Below are 21385 nucleotides of genomic sequence, written 5' to 3'. Positions count from 1 at the left end.
GGAAATTGACCAGGAGGATTCTGATGGTGAGGTGGTTTGTTTAAGTCAGGCACCCGGGGAGACACCTGTTGTCCGTGGGAGGAATATGGCCGTTGACATGCCAGGTTAAAATACCAAAAAAATCAGCTCTTCGGTGTGGAGGTATTTCACCAGAAATGCGGACAACAGGTGTCAAGCCGTGTGTTCCCTTTGTCAAGCTGTAATAAGTAGGGGTAAGGACGTTAACCACCTCGGAACATCCTCCCTTATACGTCACCTGCAGCGCATTCATAATAAGTCAGTGACAAGTTCAAAAACTTTGGGTGACAGCGGAAGCAGTCCACTGACCAGTAAATCCCTTCCTCTTGTAACCAAGCTCACGCAAACCACCCCACCAACTCCCTCAGTGTCAATTTCCTCCTTCCCCAGGAATGCCAATAGTCCTGCAGGCCATGTCACTGGCAATTCTGACGAGTCCTCTCCTGCCTGGGATTCCTCCGATGCATCCTTGCGTGTAACGCCTACTGCTGCTGGCGCTGCTGTTGTTGCCGCTGGGAGTCGATGGTCATCCCAGAGGGGAAGTCGTAAGCCCACTTGTACTACTTCCAGTAAGCAATTGACTGTTCAACAGTCCTTTGCGAGGAAGATGAAATATCACAGCAGTCATCCTACTGCAAAGCGGATAACTGAGTCCTTGACAACTATGTTGGTGTTAGACGTGCGTCCGGTATCCGCCGTTAGTTCACAGGGAACTAGACAATTTATTGAGGCAGTGTGCCCCCGTTACCAAATACCATCTAGGTTCCACTTCTCTAGGCAGGCGATACCGAGAATGTACACGGACGTCAGAAAAAGACTCACCAGTGTCCTAAAAAATGCAGTTGTACCCAATGTCCACTTAACCACGGACATGTGGACAAGTGGAGCAGGGCAGGGTCAGGACTATATGACTGTGACAGCCCACTGGGTAGATGTATGGACTCCCGCCGCAAGAACAGCAGCGGCGGCACCAGTAGCAGCATCTCGCAAACGCCAACTCTTTCCTAGGCAGGCTACGCTTTGTATCACCGCTTTCCAGAATACGCACACAGCTGAAAACCTCTTACGGCAACTGAGGAAGATCATCGCGGAATGGCTTACCCCAATTGGACTCTCCTGTGGATTTGTGGCATCGGACAACGCCAGCAATATTGTGTGTGCATTAAATATGGGCAAATTCCAGCACGTCCCATGTTTTGCACATACCTTGAATTTGGTGGTGCAGAATTTTTTAAAAAACGACAGGGGCGTGCAAGAGATGCTGTCGGTGGCCAGAAAAATTGCGGGACACTTTCGGCGTACAGGCACCACGTACAGAAGACTGGAGCACCACCAAAAACTACTGAACCTGCCCTGCCATCATCTGAAGCAAGAAGTGGTAACGAGGTGGAATTCAACCCTCTATATGCTTCAGAGGTTGGAGGAGCAGCAAAAGGCCATTCAAGCCTATACAATTGAGCACGATATAGGAGATGGAATGCACCTGTCTCAAGTGCAGTGGAGAATGATTTCAACGTTGTGCAAGGTTCTGATGCCCTTTGAACTTGCCACACGTGAAGTCAGTTCAGACACTGCCAGCCTGAGTCAGGTCATTCCCCTCATCAGGCTTTTGCAGAAGAAGCTGGAGGCATTGAAGAAGGAGCTAAAAGGGAGCGATTCCGCTAGGCATGTGGGACTTGTGGATGCAGCCCTTAATTCGCTTAACAAGGATTCACGGGTGGTCAATCTGTTGAAATCAGAGCACTACATTTTGGCCACCGTGCTCGATCCTAGATTTAAAGCCTACCTTGGATCTCTCTTTCCGGCAGACACAGGTCTGCTGGGGTTGAAAGACCTGCTGGTGACAAAATTGTCAAGTCAAGCGGAACGCGACCTGTCAACATCTCCTCCTTCACATTCTCCCGCAACTGGGGGTGCGAGGAAAAGGCTCAGAATTCCGAGCCCACCCGCTGGCGGTGATGCAGGGCAGTCTGGAGCGACTGCTGATGCTGACATCTGGTCCGGACTGAAGGACCTGACAACGATTACGGACATGTCGTCTACTGTCACTGCATATGATTCTCTCAACATTGATAGAATGGTGGAGGATTATATGAGTGACCGCATCCAAGTAGGCACGTCACACAGTCCGTACTTATACTGGCAGGAAAAAGAGGCAATTTGGAGGCCCTTGCACAAACTGGCTTTATTCTACCTAAGTTGCCCTCCCACAAGTGTGTACTCCGAAAGAGTGTTTAGTGCCGCCGCTCACCTTGTCAGCAATCGGCGTACGAGGTTACATCCAGAAAATGTGGAGAAGATGATGTTCATTAAAATGAATTATAATCAATTCCTCCGCGGAGACATTGACCAGCAGCAATTGCCTCCACAAAGTACACAGGGAGCTGAGATGGTGGATTCCAGTGGGGACGAATTGATAATCTGTGAGGAGGGGGATGTACACGGTGATATATCGGAGGGTGAAGATGAGGTGGACATCTTGCCTCTGTAGAGCCAGTTTGTGCAAGGAGAGATTAATTGCTTCTTTTTTGGGGGGGGTCCAAACCAACCCGTCATATCAGTCACAGTCGTGTGGCAGACCCTGTCACTGAAATGATGGGTTGGTTAAAGTGTGCATGTCCTGTTTTGTTTATACAACATAAGGGTGGGTGGGAGGGCCCAAGGACAATTCCATCTTGCACCTCTTTTTTCTTTTCTTTTTCTTTGCATCATGTGCTGATTGGGGAGGTTTTTTTTGGAAGGGACATCCTGCGTGACACTGCAGTGCCACTCCTAGATGGGCCCGGTGTTTGTGTCGGCCACTAGGGTCGCTAATCTTACTCACACAGTCAGCTACCTCATTGCGCCTCTTTTTTTCTTTGCGTCATGTGCTGTTTGGGGAGGGTTTTTTGGAAGGGACATCCTGCGTGACACTGCAGTGCCACTCCTAGATGGGCCCGGTGTTTGTATCGGCCACTAGGGTCGCTAATCTTACTCACACAGCTACCTCATTGCGCCTCTTTTTTTCTTTGCGTCATGTGCTGTTTGGGGAGGGTTTTTTGGAAGGGACATCCTGCGTGACACTGCAGTGCCACTCCTAGATGGGCCCGGTGTTTGTGTCGGCCACTAGGGTCGCTAATCTTACTCACACAGCTACCTCATTGCGCCTCTTTTTTTCTTTGCGTCATGTGCTGTTTGGGGAGGGTTTTTTGGAAGGGACATCCTGCGTGACACTGCAGTGCCACTCCTAGATGGGCCCGGTGTTTGTGTCGGCCACTAGGGTCGCTAATCTTACTCACACAGCTACCTCATTGCGCCTCTTTTTTTCTTTGCGTCATGTGCTGTTTGGGGAGGGTTTTTTGGAAGGGCCATCCTGCGTGACACTGCAGTGCCACTCCTAGATGGGCCCGGTGTTTGTGTCGGCCACTAGGGTCGCTAATCTTACTCACACAGCTACCTCATTGCGCCTCTTTTTTTCTTTGCGTCATGTGCTGTTTGGGGAGGGTTTTTTGGAAGGGCCATCCTGCGTGACACTGCAGTGCCACTCCTAGATGGGCCCGGTGTTTGTGTCGGCCACTAGGGTCGCTAATCTTACTCACACAGCTACCTCATTGCGCCTCTTTTTTTCTTTGCGTCATGTGCTGTTTGGGGAGGGTTTTTTGGAAGGGACATCCTGCGTGACACTGCAGTGCCACTCCTAGATGGGCCCGGTGTTTGTGTCGGCCACTAGGGTCGCTAATCTTACTCACACAGCGACCTCGGTGCAAATTTTAGGACTAAAAATAATATTGTGAGGTGTGAGGTATTCAGAATAGACTGAAAATGAGTGTAAATTATGGTTTTTGAGGTTAATAATACTTTGGGATCAAAATGACCCCCAAATTCTATGATTTAAGCTGTTTTTTAGTGTTTTTTGAAAAAAACACCCGAATCCAAAACACACCCGAATCCGACAAAAAAAATTCGGTGAGGTTTTGCCAAAACGCGGTCGAACCCAAAACACGGCCGCGGAACCGAACCCAAAACCAAAACACAAAACCCGAAAAATTTCAGGCGCTCATCTCTAGAGAATAGTAAGAAAGAGAGGAATAAGAACAATACTCATTGTTCCGGACTGGCCAAGAAGGACTTGGTACCCGGAACTGCAAGAAATGCGCACAGAGGACCCATGGCCTCTGCCTCTCAGACAGGACCTGTTACAACAAGGGCCCTGTCTGTTCCAAGACTTACCGCGGCTGCGTTTGACGGCATGGCGGTTGAACGCCGGATCCTAGCGGAAAAAGGCATTCCGCATGAAGTTATTCCTACGCTGATAAAGGCTAGAAAAGACGTGACAGCAAAGCATTATCACCGTATATGGCGGAAATATGTTGCTTGGTGTGAGGCCAGGAAGGCCCCTACAGAGGAATTCCAACTGGGTCGTTTCCTGCACTTCCTACAGTCAGGGGTGACTATGGGCCTAAAATTGGGGTCCATAAAGGTCCAGATTTCGGCCCTATCCATTTTCTTTCAAAAATAACTGGCTTCACTGCCTGAGGTTCAGACATTTGTTAAGGGAGTGCTGCATATTCAGCCTCCTTTTGTGCCACCAGTGGCACCCTGGGATCTTAACGTTGTGTTGGATTTCCTGAAATCCCACTGGTTTGAGCCACTTAAGACCGTGGAACTAAAGTATCTCACGTGGAAAGTGGTCATGCTGTTGGCCTTAGCATCGGCTAGGCGTGTGTCGGAATTGGCGGCTTTGTCATGTAAAAGCCCATATCTGATCTTCCATATGGACAGGGCAGAATTGAGGACTCGTCCCCAATTTCTCCCAAAGGTGGTGTCATCGTTTCATTTGAACCAAACTATAGTGGTGCCTGCGGCTACTCGGGACTTGGAGGACTCCAAGTTGCTGGACGTAGTCAGGGCTTTGAAAATATATGTTTCCAGAATGGCTGGAGTCAGGAAGACTGACTCGCTGTTTATCTTGCATGCACCCAACAAGCTGGGTGCTCCTGCTTCAAAGCAAACTATTGCTCGCTGGATCTGTAGCACGATTCAGCAGGCTCATTCTGCGGCTGGATTGCCGCATCCAAAATCAGTAAAAGCCCATTCCACAAGGAAGGTGGGCTCTTCTTGGGCGGCTGCCCGAGGGGTCTCGGCTTTACAGCTTTGCCGAGTGGCTACTTGGTCGGGTTCAAACACATTTGCAAAGTTCTACAAGTTTGATACCCTGGCTGAGGAGGAGCTTGTGTTTGCTCATTCGATGCTGCAGAGTCATCCGCACTCTCCCGCTCGTTTGGGAGCTTTGGTATAATCCCCATGGTCCTTACGGAGTTCCCAGCATCCACTAGGACGTCAGAGAAAATAAGAATTTACTCACCGGTGATTCTATTTCTCGTAGTCCGTAGTGGATGCTGGGTGCCCGTCCCAAGTGCGGACTTTCTGCAATACGTGTATATAGCTATTGCTTAACTAAGGGTTATTGTTATGAGCCATCCGTTGAGTGAGGCTCAGTTGTTGTTCATACTGTTAACTGGGTAAGGTTATCACAAGTTGTACGGTGTGATTGGTGTGGCTGGTATGAGTCTTACCCTGGATTCAAAATTTCCTTTCCTTGTAATGTCAGCTCTTCCGGGCACAGTTTCCCTAACTGAGGTCTGGAGGAGGGGCATAGAGGGAGGAGCCAGTGCACACCAGATAGTACCTAATCTTTTCTTTAGAGTGCCCAGTCTCCTGCGGAGCCCGTCTATTCCCCATGGTCCTTACGGAGTTCCCAGCATCCACTACGGACTACGAGAAATAGAAATACCGGTGAGTAAATTCTTATTTTTAAACTAATAACTGGTGGGACTGAAAAAGACCGTAGTCATGGCTCGGTCAATGTATCGGGGGAAGTAAGGAGAGCAGGAGATGTGTAATAAAAGAGACAGTAAAAGTAGGAAATGTATGGTAACAAATGCTGGGAGTCTCCCAAATCAAACATGAGAACTGGAATGAATGATGCTAGAGGAGAAGTATGATATACTGGGTGTAACATGCTTGTCTGGATATAAGTCGTGTCTGGGCAGTGAGATGAGAACGGTACAGCAGGACTGTACAGCAGGTATAGGAAGGACTGAACACAGGAAACGGAAGCAGTGTACTTAATTGAGGATCTCTCAAGATTTTGACTATGTGCTGTTAATATGGGTGGAAAAGACTCCAATAAAGCAGTTTAAGAGAGTAAAGGGCCTGTGTGCAGTATCCATGTGGGCCTGCTCCACTCTGGCAGGGCAGTAGACTGGCACTGTGCGAGAGTCTACTATGCATGCGCACCCTGTTCCCAGTGATATCTCTATTGCGCATGAGCAAATCACTGCGTAACAGAACGCCCAATCATTTCAGTCTGCAGCAGGGCAGCGGCAAGTATGATTATATGGGTTCAGGGTGTGCAGTGCTGGTGCCCCTGGACCGTATGCACCACCTTGCACCATGTCTTAAGCTCTGACTGAGGTTTGCTATGAAGCATACTTGCCTACCCTCCCAGAACGGCCGGGAGGTTCCCGAAAATCGGGTGACGCTCTCGGCCCCCCGGAAAAGTAGGCAAGTGTCCCGCATCCGCCGCCAGCTCCCGCAACCCCCCTTGGCCGCCCACAACGGAGCACCAGTGGGCGGTCCGAGGGGGACCCGATGACGTGTTTCACGCTGAATCGCATCATCATAGCTCCGCCCCCAGCTCTCCTGCGCCTGTTTCCTCGGCACTGGATAGCGGGGGGTGGAGCACAATGACATGTTTCATGCCGCCACGCCCCAGACACGCCCCCTCACTACCGGACACGCCCCCCTGTTCGCCGATCAGGCTGCCCCCTCCCGGAAGAGGGAGCAGCAATATTGGCAAGTATGCTATGAAGCAACTGCCATACATGACTGTACTAACTTGCAAGCCTCATTATAGCTTTAGGGGGGTATTTAATTAGTGCCATTTTTTCGACCAGTCTAAAAATCCGCCTGGGTGAAAAACAATGTGGAGCAGCGAATTAGCCACTGATCCACGCTTTTTGTCGAATTTGCAAGCATTTTCAGTTTTTGGGTCCGTTTTCGCCCATGCCAATTCAACAAAAAAAATAATACAAAAAGGCATGGGCGAAAATGGATTTAAAAACAGGCGAACAGGTCCACTACCGAATACACTGAGGTTGAATTAGTGCAGATTTTCCGACTGTCTTACCTATCAGCCCCCCTCATAGTGCCAGATCCCGCCGACTCGGCCTCACATAGCGTCATTCTCGCTCAAAATGTGCGCCTTGCTTACATAAATAAAACTGGAAGCGACAAAACTACTCCGCTAGATTACACTGGTCAGTTTCATGTGCAACATTTGTACATCTGTATGCGACTGGATCCGAATCTGTGAACGAAGTGCTACAATGCAACGGCATTTCTCCCGCCAAGTTCAGTTGTGCTTCATCTGCGACTTTGTACGCGCTTAGAACTAATTCCCGTGCCCAGCGGCTCTAGTACATTGTGAACGGAGTTTTGCGAATAAGATGCAAATTTTAGTGTATTGACGGTATAAGGACACATCTATAGGAAAAATAGTTGTTAAATATTGTTAATTATTTATTAATCTTTTTTTACTAAAGCTTTTGTATATTTGTGGTTCACACGCACTGAAGACTGAAAGCTCAGCTGCGGATGTGATAGAATAATGTTACATAGATTAAACAAAGTGACTTTTATAAATATGACCCTTTTATAGTCAGAAAGGCAAATACTAATCAATAGTCCTTTATGACAGAAAAAGTATTTGGGGGGAGATGGCATGCACATTTGGTAAAGGAACTATGGGGGTGATTCAGACATGGACACGGGGGGGGGGGGGGGGTAATTCAAATCTGATCACTGCTGTGGGTTTGGCACAGCGGGCATTCAGATCCTGACTGTGCATGAATATGCACCGCAATGCGCACGCGCGTCTGTCAACGAGGACGCCGGTCAGCGACGGGATGATGTGAAAAATCTGAATGCAGAGGCGTTCGCAAAGTGATTGGCGTTTACTGGGAGTGTTCGGGAAAACGCAGGCGTGTCCAAGCGTTTTCACGGAGGGTGTCTGACGTCTGCTCCGGACCCGATCAGCCTGTTCTCATTGCACTGTAGGAATAAGTCCTGGGCTGCGCACACACTGCACACAGTGTATTTTAGCAGCTCAGCTACACATACGATCGCAAACTGGCACGGCGAATTTACACTCCCTCGACTAGGCGGCAACTATCCGAACGCAGGACAGCAAAATTAGCAGCCCAGCGATCAGATCTGAATTACCCCTACAGTTCGCTCTGGACACAGCAGTGATGCACAAATACTGTGAAAATAGACCCCTTCTGCCGGTTCTGTTCCCTCAGGTTACTTAAGATGGCTGTGCAATCGCCTCTCATGCCTACACAATTAAGGGGGGGGGGGGAGGGACACCCCGTAACTTCCCCATATTTTGTAAAACGGTCCCCATTGCTGCCCCTGCTCTGACCTTACATGGCTTTGGGGCACTGCGACTGAGATCGGTAAACATCGGAGTTGAGCGTAAACCATCGGTATGTATCTGAAATAGACCCAATGTTCAGCAATTAATACACCACCATTGTTTATATGTATTGATTCCCACATAATCAGGTCACTGGCACCCAATTTGAATTTTGACCTGTGCTGCAGCCCACCTCTCGAGCCAACACTAGATGATGGTATAAGTAAGGGAAGTAGCACATGAGGGGAGAAGGTCCAGCTCGCTCCCTCTAAAGGGGAGGGCAGAAGGGGTGATACAGATGGGGTAGACAGTGTGCGTGGAACAGAGGGTTAGGATGAGAGAAGGCTGGGTTCGATGAAGAAGTGGGTCTTGAGAGTCCATTTGAAGCTTTGTAGAGAGGTGGAGCCAGGTCTGATAAGGAAAGGGAGAGAATTCCAGAGGTAGGGAACAGCATGGGTAAAACCTTGTAGGCAAGAGTGGGAGGACGTAATCACTTGGGAGGAGAGACAGCATGCATTTGTGGAGTGAAGAGGGCAGGAGTGTGAAAAGAGAGAAGGTCAGAGATCGGAGAGGAATAGCTTGAATTGGGGTCCGAAGGGGAAGGGGAGCCAGCGCAGGGCTTGTAAGAGAGAGCAAGAGGATGTAGCACATTTGGAGAGGGCAGCAGCAGTGAGGGTAGATTGGAGTGGAGAGAGACCAGATATGAGGAGGTTACAATAGTCCAATCTGGAGATGACCAGAGTGGATGAGGGTCTTAGTAGCCTCCAGGGTGAGAAAGGGTCTGAGCCTGGAAATATTTCTGAGTTGGAAACAACAGGACTGTGAAAGGTACTGAATGTGTTATCAACATCACCTTACATAAATGGACATAACAAGATGTATGAGAGCTGCTGTGTTTATGGCAAATCCTGTCACGGTGCCGCCTTCCTAGACGACTAAACCTATTTGGCTGCCAATGACGTCTCATTATAAACACTCGTGTATTGGTTAGTGAGTCAAGTCATAATGCTCAATTACCTCCTAATTTGTCACAGTTATTTACAATCTATTGTTCAAATAAACTGCAAGATATAACAAGGTTGTCATGGCCACATAAACATGAAAGTCACACAGGAACATTACTGTAAAATATTTCATTGTAGTTAATTTGTAATGTACAAATGATCAGACATTAACCAATATGTAATCATACTAACTGTCCGTTCACTATTGTTGTATACAAAGGACATAAACAAATCTATCTGGAGAAACGATCAGAACCTGCAGTTCATGATATAATCTGGAAAGAACATTTACATTCTGCCACTGTTTTTGCATTGGCTTAAACATTTAACATTTGGTTGGTACTTTATCTCTGTCCTCTTTATCTCTCTCTGAGGCTTAGTACATTTACCCCTCAGTTTATCAGAACTTTTCCCTGTTCAGCCAGGTCCAAGCCCAGGAGTAAAGTGTACAGACCTAATACAAAGTGGATATGATCATAATACAGTTCCACTACACTCCCGAGTTGCCTACCCTCCCTCATTCTGCAGGAGACTCCCTGAAATAGAAGCAATCTCCCTGACTCCCTGAATAGACCAGCAATCTCCCTGATTGCACCTTAACCCCATTATATAGCTGTTATATTCTTGGGGGAAAATAAGAAATCAGAGATACATACATTCATATGGGAACATCAGTGCCATTTCCCTGCATTGGTTATGACACATTGATCCCTATGGCTACATGCATTTTAAATAAAGTTTCTCGTGGCCACTTACAGTATATGGAACCTCCTGTAAAACACAATACACAAAAAAATCCTGCAAAATATCGGTGTCTTTTCTTTAGCAAGTAGATCTTACTAACTTTGAGGCTCATTTACATTTGGATGTAAGTCATGTTTATGACACGCCTCTCAGATGGAGCAGTACACGTCCGCAATGATAGTTGTTACTTTCACATCTCCCTGAAATGCTTTTTCAAAAGTAGGCAAGTATGATGCACTCTATACAGAATCAGATATAGGAAATTCTAACCACCAATGTGGCCTGACCTAACTACTGGATGCGGCCAGGGCAGTAACTTGGGGTGGGCGACATGTACAGTCGCACAGAGTGCAGTGCTCGGTGGGCAGCACTATCACTGCCCCGCACTCCCTGCCTCTGGCATGCAGCCAGGGTCTCTTCTGCAGTGCTGCCTGGAGCGTCCTTTAAATACTTCCGGCAGGCACCCCTGCAGTCTGTGCAGATCCCCCAGAGTATCCAGAGGACGCTCCACGCCGTTCTGCACTTACTGGTGCCTTTGGCCCCTCCGTGATGCCATCGGTTGGGGGCGTGGTCAAGGCACAAGGCTTATTATTTATCACTGTTTTTTATATAGCATGGCATATTCCGTTGCGCTTTACAAATGGAGAAGGCTAGTGAAGCTACGGCACTGAATATGGCCACTATACAATTCTATTACCCCCTACACAGACCTAGGTAGCTACACCCCTGATCACTGGACATGGCCATTGCATTTCTATTACAGTATATTGTGCCTTTTAAATGAATGCCCCTTTAAAACATCGGGCACAGTCACCAGGAACTCACGATGCCTGCACCACGTAGGCTAATACATTTACCCCTGTGTTACATAACACCAATCAACACCTTCAAAATAGACCATGTGACACATCGGGGCAGGCTTAATTGCTGCGCATGCATCCCAATTGTATTCAGAGTCGCAGGAGTGATTTCAGCACGCAGAAGTGGAATAAGCTGCGCTATGTGAGAAACTTTAAATAAATATATAAAATGTATTGGGCGTTCCTTGGCGGTGACAGTGAGGTGGCTGTGCGGATGCACAGAGGTGGTCCATCTTATCGGCATGTAATGGGAGTGACGCGGGTGTGCACATACAGTATGCTTTAATTGTTCACATTGAAGGCCATGACCAGATAACAAATCTGCACAAGGCTGGGGCAAGTTTCGATGTGACTGCAGCGTCTGGAGACACGCAAAGTGGGCGTTTCAGTCCTGGCACAAGAATACGCATGACTGTACACCAGGAGAAGGTTTGTACCAGTAATTGCAAATAGCATAAATTTGCAGACGTGCGACCGGCAATGGATACACATTGGGACGCCACTGTTTCCGGCTCAATGGCCCTCATTCCGAGTTGTTCGCTCTGTAATTTTCTTCGCATCGCAGCGATTTTCTGCTAATTGCGCATGCGCAATGTTCGCACTGCGACTGCGCCAAGTAAATTTGCTATGAAGATTGGTATTTTACTCACGGAATAACAAGGTTTTTTCTTCGTTCTGGTGATCGTAATGTGATTGACAGGAAATGGGTGTTACTGGGCGGAAACTGGCCGTTTTATGGGTGTGTGTGAAAAAACGCTACCGTTTCTGGGAAAAACGCGGGAGTGGCTGGAGAAAAGGGGGAGTGTCTGGGCGAACGCTGGGTGTGTTTGAGACGTCAAACCAGGAACGACAAGCACTGAACTGATCGCACTGGAAGAGTAAGTCTCGAGCTACTCAGAAACTGCACAGAGAAGTCTTTTCGCAATATTGCGAATCTTTCGTTCGCAATGTTGATAAGCTAAGATTCACTCCCAGTAGGCGGCGGCTTAGCATGTGCAATGTTGCTAAAAGCAGCTCGCGAGCGAACAACTCGGAATGACCACCATTGTGCGGTCCCTTGACTTATTTTTCCCCATGAAATATGTACAGCTCCTCTTAATACGCTAATGGGGACATGTACTAAGCAGTGAAGAAGTGAGCCAGTAGAGAAGCTGCCCATGGCAACCAATCAGCTGCTCTGTATACTTTCGTATTATGCAAATGATAAATGTTACGTCAATGCTGATTGGTTGCCACGGGAAACTTCTCTACTGGCTCACTTCTCCACTTTTATCACTGCTTAGTACGTCCCCTTAAGTGTTACCTGCGTATATTGCATGCCCCTGTTGCTGCAAGCAAGGCCGTCTAAAGCAGTGGCGGGACATAGCCAAATCGAGGAGACGTGGCTATGCCCCCCTAATACAATGTATAAGAAGTATTATGCTGTGCGGTGCAGCGTGCTGGTAAGGATTTGTGCGGATTTGTCTCCCTCCGTCTGGGGGTAGATCCAAGGGGAGGGGGCGAGATAAGTGTGATCACCCCCTACCCCCCATCTTGGGAAACACACACACATTAGTTTGGTCTCAGGAAACCCATTTTTTCCTAGATCTGTACAAATCTTCTTTACAGAACTGTCTCCAAGTCTCTGTCCCGCTACAGTATCTATGAAGAGTAAAGAATCAGAGGGTGACCTACTGACCCCAAGGATTTTACCTGGAGCCAGAGCCGGCCCTAACCAATATGATGCCCTAGGCAAGATTTTTGCTGGTGCCCCCTAGCACCACCGCTGGTTCTGCCTCTGACCTTGCACCTCTTTCCCAGCACCATCACCCCTCACCCATAGCAGTCCTTGTACCCCCTATATTTTAAATAGGAACAGTTCGCACATTTGACGCACAGCCCAAAAAGGGGCATCTTCTTGCTGGGAAGGGACATGGCCACACAATAGTAGCCCCAATCCCAATTACGCCAAACAGTACTGCAACTTTAGTCACATTTTATCTTGCGATAGTGTCCATAATTCATATTACATCCCACAGAAGTATCACTTTACCTTATAAACGTTACTCCTCACAGTAGAGCCCCTTATTCACATTACATCACACTGAATTGCTCCTTATTCACATTACACCACACCCTATTGCTCTTTATTCACATTAGATGACACAGTAGTGCCCTTTCTATTTGCAACGCCACGTAGTAGAGCACCTTATACACATAATGCCACACATTAGTAATGCATTTATACACAATTCCACACAGTAATGCCCCTTACACATATGAGACACATTAATGTCCTTATAAACATAATGCACCTTACACATTATGACAACCTTTATTAATGCCCTTTTACACATAATGTCCCTTACACATATGCCGCACATTATTAGTGCCCCTATACACATAATGACACACATACAGTAGTACCCTGTTACACATATGCCGCACATTATTAATGCCCTTAAACACATAATGACACACATAGTGGCCCTTTACACATATGTTGCACATTATTAATGCGTTTTTACATGACACACATAATGCTCCTTACACATATTCTGAACACTACTGCAGAACCAACCCACTCACATGCACACAGCACTCACACTGCCACTAACACTGTGACGTCTGCCTCTGCTTGGATACAGATGTGTCCTCACAAATCTTGCATCAATGCTAACGTCGGGCACCTTTTTTATGAAAATGCATCTTATTTGCATTGCTATGTGGCTAGGATGCACAAGCAGCTTCTGCTGATTAAAATGATATGCAGCATGCCAATATACTGTGCGAGACTGCGGCTGTATCTGCATAAGAAATGCTACATACAGAATATAGGCATGTCGCATATCATTTTAATCAGCAGAAGCTGATGATGCCCCTAGGCATATCAAATGCCCTAGGCAATTGCCTAGTTTGCCTATGCCTATGGCCGGCTCTGCCTGGAGCTGAGACCCAAACACAGGAAATCTGCTGTTTATACACAAAACAACCCCTTTCAGCGAGGCATCGGCTTACACTATACCACACGGCAATGTATTGTTGTATTGCACAATTTCAGGAAGTGGCAGTGTTGAGACGCAGCGCTGCAGAACACAAAGCCCTGTGTAACACTCATGCCCCATGTGCTGATCTGCCATCAATTAGGATTAACAGGAAGAAACCGCACAAATTACCTAAAGATAAAACTAATTACTGTAGATACTGCATAAAAAAGGAGAACAAAAAGGTGGAAGAAAAAAACCACATACTATACTCTTCCCGGCAGGGTATGCTGACACTTGTAGTTCAGAAGCTGTTAGCGGGTCAGAAGTTGCCAGTGGAGATTTAGCTATATCGTTGCCAAGCTTTGTAATCACAGAAATTCATCCGTCTCTGCTCACCAGGGTATATTGGGGGGTGATGTGTGACACCCTCCTTCGGGCCTTGGAGAGACATATGGGCCAGATGTACTAAGCCTTGAAAAGTGATAAAGTGGAGAGTGATAAAACACCAGCCAATCAGCTCCTAACTGCCATGGTACAGGCTGGGTTTGAAAGATGACAGTTAGAAGCTGGTTGGTTGGTACTTTATCACTTACATCTGCCCCATAAAGTGGAGAGAGATAAAGTACCAACCGATCCGCTCCTGTCTTGTTACAGGCTGTGTTTGAAAGAGGACAGGAGTGGTTAGTGCGTTATCTCTCTCTAAGCTTTTGAAACATGTCCACTTGGTCTGGGACTTGTAGTTCCACAACAGCTGGAGAGCCGCAGGATGACGGTTTCAGATGTGGAGACCACCACTGCCCACACACACCTGACCCCATCAGACAGGTCCCTCTGCAGGTAGCTAGCCTTCCCCATCCATCAGCCACAGGCAAAGCCCCACGCCGGGTGAGCAGGATTACTGGCCTGGAGCAACGCCTTCCAGTGACTCACACTCACCTTACAAGACAGTAAATATCCCCATTCCTACTGTAAGCTTCAAAATTAACCCTTGATAGGCATCTCTGGCAAAGCCTAAATCCCAGTCACCCCCACCAGTGCATCCTGCATGTACACTGCAATCTATGACGACAAATACACAGGTAAGAAGAGTCCCAGCCTGTCCTAGCATTCTGGCACTTGTAGTCCCACCACAGGCGGAGAGCAAAAGGTGACCTACCTGTGAGCTGCAGCCGGCCAGTGAGCGCTATTGCGCTGTGCCATCGTTGCGCACACAGCCACCATCCGTGCGCATCATCCCTGCATCCAGGTGAGGCTGTGCGAGCAGGTATCTGCCCTGTGCCAGGTGTAGCAGCCCTTCCCAGGCTGGAGCAAAGTTCAGCAGCTCCTGCTGTCACTCTCTGCGGTTTCGGTCAGGTCTCACCCTCCTTTCTGTGTGCACTTCCCCAGGTGTAAAGGTGACACAGACCCTCCCTGCAGCCAGTGGCGTTATCTCACTGCTACTGTAGTACATCACACCGATTTGTGTGAGGGCTCTCCCCCGCAGGTGGGGCTATGCAGATTGGGGGAAGGTATGAGACACACCTGTGTATGATCAGTCAGGAAGGCGAGGACACAGTGTATGCATTAATAACTGGCTACATTAGTTATGGGTACAGTTGCATTTATAGCATGATGGGTTGTCTGATGAAATCCTCCTGGTATGTATTATGCGGGGATATCATATCTAAGGGTGTATAGCAGCCATTCTAGCAGTTACCTTATGCTGTGGTCTGTTACATATGAATAGTGTGTATGGTTCCAATGTAAACGGCAGACATGTTGCTATGACAGCGCTAAAGATGATACAATTTTATAATTTGAACTTAAGTTTCAGTTAATAAGCGTTTAAGAAGAACTGGCTCATGTGCTGCTCCAAATGCAATGAAACGTCCTGGTTCCGATATATAGGTAATGTAAAATTGCGACACACAATAATCTATCCATAAATGTAAATTTCTGCGGCTGAATTTTGAATTTAATGCATTTTGTGATCTATCTAATGTACAAGAACATACAATGCAGAAATGCATCCTTTATCATCATCATAAAGGGGGTAATTCTGAGTTGATCGCAGCAGCAAATTTGTTAGCAGTTGGGCAAATCCATGTGCACTGCTGGTGGGGCAGATGTAACATGTGCAGAGAGAGTTATATTTGGGTGGGGTGTGTTCAAACTGAAATCAAAATTGCAGTCTAAAAATAAAGCAGCCAGTATTTACCCTGCACAGAAACAAAATAACCCACCCAAATCTAACTCTCTCTGCAAATGTTATATCTGCCCCCCTGCAGTGCACATGGTTTTGCCCAACTGCTAACAAATTTGCTGCTGCGATCAGGTCTGAATTACCCCCAAAATTGGAAACTTGCACAAAGGCAATGGGATACGCAAAGATACGCTACCTCAAAGGATCATCTTACAGATGGTTCCGATATGAATGGTCGACACTCATTAGGTCGACCACTATTGGTCGACATGGACAAACGGTCGACACATGAAAGGTCGACATGAGGTTTTTTTACTTTTTTGGGTGTCGTTTTCTGCGTAAAGTGACGGGGAACCCCAATTAGTGCACCGCGTTCCCATTCGAGGGGACGTAATCCACGTGGATCATAAAGTATGAAAAAGTTACAAAAAAGAAAAAAAATTTGAAAAACTCATGTCGACCTTTTCATGTGTCAACCATCTGAATGGATACCCATACAGATACAAGTAACCTTTTAAGACACTTGTGTAAGTCGAAAGTTGATATTGAACGCTGGGATCCCAACAGCCGGTATATTAACTGCATCCCTCTCTTCCCTACAAAGCTAATATAGGCCCTCATTCCGAGTTGTTCGCTCGTTATTTCCCTTCGCATCGGTGCGATTTTCCGCTAACTGCGCATGCGCAATGTTCGCACTGCGGCTGCGTCAAGTAAATTTGCTAAGAAGTTTGGTATTTTACTCACGGCATTACGAGGATTTTTCTTCGTTCTGGGGTGATCGGAGTGTGATTGACAGGAAGTGGGTGTTTCTGGGCGGAAACTGACCGTTTTATGGGTGTGTGTGAAAAAACGCTGCCGTTTCTGGGAAAAACGCGGGAGTGGCTGGAGAAACGGAGGAGTGTCTGGGCGAACGCTGGGTGTGTTTGTGACGTCAAACCAGGAACGAAACTGACTGAACTGATCGCAGTGGCAGAGTAAGTGTGGAGCTACTCAGAAACTGCTAAGAAATTTCTATTCGCAATTTTGCGAATCTTTCGTTCGCAATTCTGCTAAGCTAAGATTCACTCCCAGAGGGCGGCGGCTTAGCGTGTGTAATGCTGCTAAAAGCAGCTAGCGAGCGAACAACTCGGAATGAGGGCCATAATGTATATATGTCCCTGACTCTCTTCATTGCAAATGACGCAACTATAATATATGCTCGTCTCATAATATGGGCACGATTTTCTACGCAGATGCAACAAATTTACGCAAGGTTTATAAAAAAATAATTCTTCTTCTTATTCCTAAAACACATTTTTAAATCTAAACCAAAATTAAAACATCAATATACATAAAACAATTATTAACTGTACTTATTTTTGTAATTAATCAATATTCCAATTGTATTTTTTTGCCAAACTTAAATATATTTTCCTGAACTAGTGGCTTGTACATTCATTTTTTTTTCAAAGAAAATATATTTCTAACTCAGCAATATCAAGCAAAACGCAGTACATATGGCAGATGCTCCTCCCTCTGCGCATGCTCGGAATTGTAGAACATTCCTGATCTCATTCACCACTGTATTTTTACTGGAGCCACCCGAGGGGTAGGTAGGTTCAGGTGGGAGGTGCCAGCTGGAGACTGGTGGACAAGGGGCATAGACATGCGGGGGGACGCCTAGCACAGGGCTATCCCGCCCCGCATGTCAGTGCCAGTCTCCCCCCATAGAGGTGCAAAAGCATCGCACAGCGGCGATGTTTTTGCACTTTAGGAGTAGCTCCCGGCCAGCGCAGCTTTAGCGTGGTGGCTGGGAGCTACTCGTCACTCTCCGGTCCGCAGCGGCTGCGTGTGACGTCACGCAGCTGCTGCAGCCCGCCCCCCCGCACGGTCCGGCCACGCCTGCGTTGGCCGGACCGCGCCCACGAAGCGGCGGCCGTACGCCGCCGTTTCGTACCCCCCCGCCCAGCGACCGCCTTTGCCTGTCAATCAGGCAGAGGCGATCTGGCATGCGCCGGTGCACTGCGGAGCCAGCACATGCGCAGTTCTGACCTGATCGCACTGCTGCAATAAACTGCAGCATGCGATCGGGACAGAATGACCCCCATAGTGCTGTGAGCTGCGTTATTGCGACCCCACCCGCACTGTGCAATGTTGCATCCCCCCCCCCCCCCCCCTTCCTCTCTGCCTAGGATTCCCCCGGGTACTCTAGTTTCCTACCACACTCCAAAAACATACAGGTAATCTCGCAGGCTTTTGCCAAAAAATGAACCCTAGTACTGTATACTGTATGTGTGTGTGTCCATTTTATATGAATGACTGAAAGTGCTGTGTAATGTATCTTCACTATATATAAATATATTCATTGACAGTGCTCAAAGTGGAAATTTAGACGTAGGGGGTATGGAAATTTGAATCAAACGCGAGGGACACATCTGCCAGCGGTGCAAGTGGGCTTGTACAGCGTACCCGTAAGAATTTAGCCGTGAGTACGCCGTACCCACCGCCGCTGAACCGCCGCTCCCTCCCTCCGCTGCTGCTGTGAGGGGAGGAGACCACAGCGTGCACCTCTCCTGCCCCTCAGTGTCTGCCTTCAATTCGGCGCCGGCCCGTGAACCAATCAGAGCTAGTGAAGCTGTAGCCAAGGCTCCTGATTGGCTGCCGAACCGCGAGCTTTGATTAGCTCACGGATCGGTGCCTAATTGAAGGTAGACACCCGCACTGCCGCCGGAGACTGAGGGGCAGGAGAGGCACACTCTGCGCTCTCCTCCCCTCACACACAGGACAGCAGCAGCACGGTAAGCAGCAGGGGAAGGAGGGGGGGGGGCACTGTGCGGATATGTGTACCTGGCACTACGGGGACATGTGTATCTGGCACTGGGGGCATATCTGGCACTACGGGGACATGTGTATCTGGCACTGAGGGCATTTCTGTATCTGGCACTGGGGGCATATCTGGCACTACAGGGACATGTGTATCTGGCACTGAGGGCATTTCTGTATCTGGCACTGGGGGCATATCTGGCACTACAGGGACATGTGTATCTGGCACTGAGGGCATTTCTGTATCTGGCACTGGGGGCATATCTGGCACTGGTGGCATCTCTGTATCTGGCACTGGGGGCATATCTGGCACTGGGGGGGCATTTCTGTATCTGGCACTGGGGGCATATCTGGCACTGTGGGGACATGTGTATCTGGCACTGTGGGGACATGTGTATCTGGCACTGTGGGGCAATTTGTGTATCTGACACTATGAGGCAATGTCATTCTGACACTCTGGGGACATTTGTGTATCTGGCCCTGTTGGGCAATGTATATCTGGCCCTGTGGGGCAATGTATATCTGGCACTGTGAGGCAATGTATATCTGGCACTGTGAGGCAATGTATATCTGGCACTGTGGGGCAATGTATATCTGGCACTGTGAGCCTATGTATATCTGGCACTCTGGGGGCATTTGTGTATCTGGCACTGTGAGGCAATGTATATCTGGCACTCTGGGAGCATTTGTGTATCTGGCCCTGTGGGGCAATGTATATCTGGCCCTGTGGGGCATTTGTGTATCTGGCACTCTGGGGGCATTTGTGTATCTGGCACTCTGGGGGCATTTGTGTATCTGGCACTCGTGGGGCAATGTGTATCTGGCACTCTAGGGCAATGTATATCTGGCACTGTGGGGCAATGTATATCTGGCACTGTGGGGGCATTTATGTATCTGGCACTGTGGGGGCATTTGCGTATCTGGCACTGTGGGGCAATGTGTATCTGGCACTGTGTGGCAATGTGTATCTGGCACTGTGGGGCAATGTGTATCTGGCACTGTGGGGCAACGTGTATCTGGCACTATTGGGGTCATATGTGTATCTGCCCCCCCCCCCCCCCATATGTGTATCACGCCCCCATTTTCATTGGCCAGGCCCCATGTGGCATTTGGCCACACCAGTTTTTTTTGGCGCGCGCTCCTTCGGCACTTGGCACTGGCTACAAGCTCACTGCGGTTTGCGGACCGGCATCCAAGCAAAATAAACTGCAACGTCCTTGTGAATTTGGCACCAACCTCAAGCTAATTGCGGCTTCCGATTGGCTGACGGCCCTTGAGCTGCGATTGGCTCGTGGCTGGTGCCAAATTTAAAAGGCCTCCACTTCTTTTGATTGGCCGCTGGTCTGTGAGCCAAGTTTAAACTGGCGCCACATCTGCCTTAGCGCCGGGAGACGATGCTCCATCCCAGCGCCAATCAAAGATGTGTCCCCAGCGGGAAACATCTCCACACAATGCCACTGCTAATGTTGCTGCTCTTCTGGAGCGGAGATTCCATGCTTTGTATGTTGATTGTGACTGTGTCAGCATTCATCATGTCTACACGGAGGACATGTCAGCATGGTAGAATGTAGACCTTGCCTCCCTGGTGGTCCAGCTGCCAGTTACCTGTTCTAGACAGCTGCAGCGCGGCTTCCGGTGATCATGTGACTGTTACTTCTGGTGCAGACCTTTGACAGAGCGGCGGTTTCGATGAGCATATCTTGTCTATCCCTAACCCTAATTCCTACCCCTAATCCTAACTCTCCCCATAGTGCAGAAATGCTCCCATTGCAGTGAATGGGGCGCGCGTGCGTTTTACACGCACCTGCATCCAGTACGCTGCGATAGGCAGACGGAGCAACGATTAGCGTGGCTACATCTGTATGTACCAGCTTCATTCTAAATCTCAGAAAATTGGTGTGAAATCTGCATATTTACACATATACGGCTCTTACCGCATGAAAAATAAGCCTGCAGCGTGCACACACAGAAAAGTGCCAGCAGCAGCAGTAATGGCGACCGCGCCCCTTCATCCTACAGAGATAGCAGCGCTGACAGCTGCACCGCCCTCAATATACTCACCACCCATTTATTGCAAGTATATTAGTGAGGACGTTCCTGGTGTAACAACACGAACCAGGGATTTCATCCCATCATTCACTTAATGTCCAGGATTACACTGATCGTTGGATCTACCTCGGCACTGACAGGCACCATGTAAATTTCGAGCAAGATCAGCGCTATAAAACTAATAATGAAATTTTTTTTAAATCAACGGAATGTAAACAAAAATTCATTTATTCAGAATTATTCATAAATAAAACCAAAATGAATATAATTTTTATATTTTTATATATATATATATATAT

General features: G+C 48.0%; 1 protein-coding gene across 1 annotated transcript in view; it reads right to left on the bottom strand.

Annotated features, from left to right (window-relative positions):
• The window catches only part of CCDC68 (coiled-coil domain containing 68), a 115894-nt gene extending 100386 nt beyond the window's left edge, over positions 1–15508 (bottom strand). The window contains exon 1 of the mRNA XM_063959897.1: positions 15210–15508. The gene's annotated coding sequence lies outside the window, so the exon portion shown is untranslated. The remainder of the gene's footprint in view (positions 1–15209) is intronic.
• Between the last annotated feature and the right edge of the window lie 5877 nt (positions 15509–21385).

Source organism: Pseudophryne corroboree, chromosome 1, assembly GCF_028390025.1.
Source record: "Pseudophryne corroboree isolate aPseCor3 chromosome 1, aPseCor3.hap2, whole genome shotgun sequence".
Lineage (NCBI taxonomy): Eukaryota > Metazoa > Chordata > Amphibia > Anura > Myobatrachidae > Pseudophryne > Pseudophryne corroboree.
The sequence above is the reverse complement of the archived record's forward strand: the minus strand, read 5'-3'. Positions and strand labels throughout refer to the sequence as shown.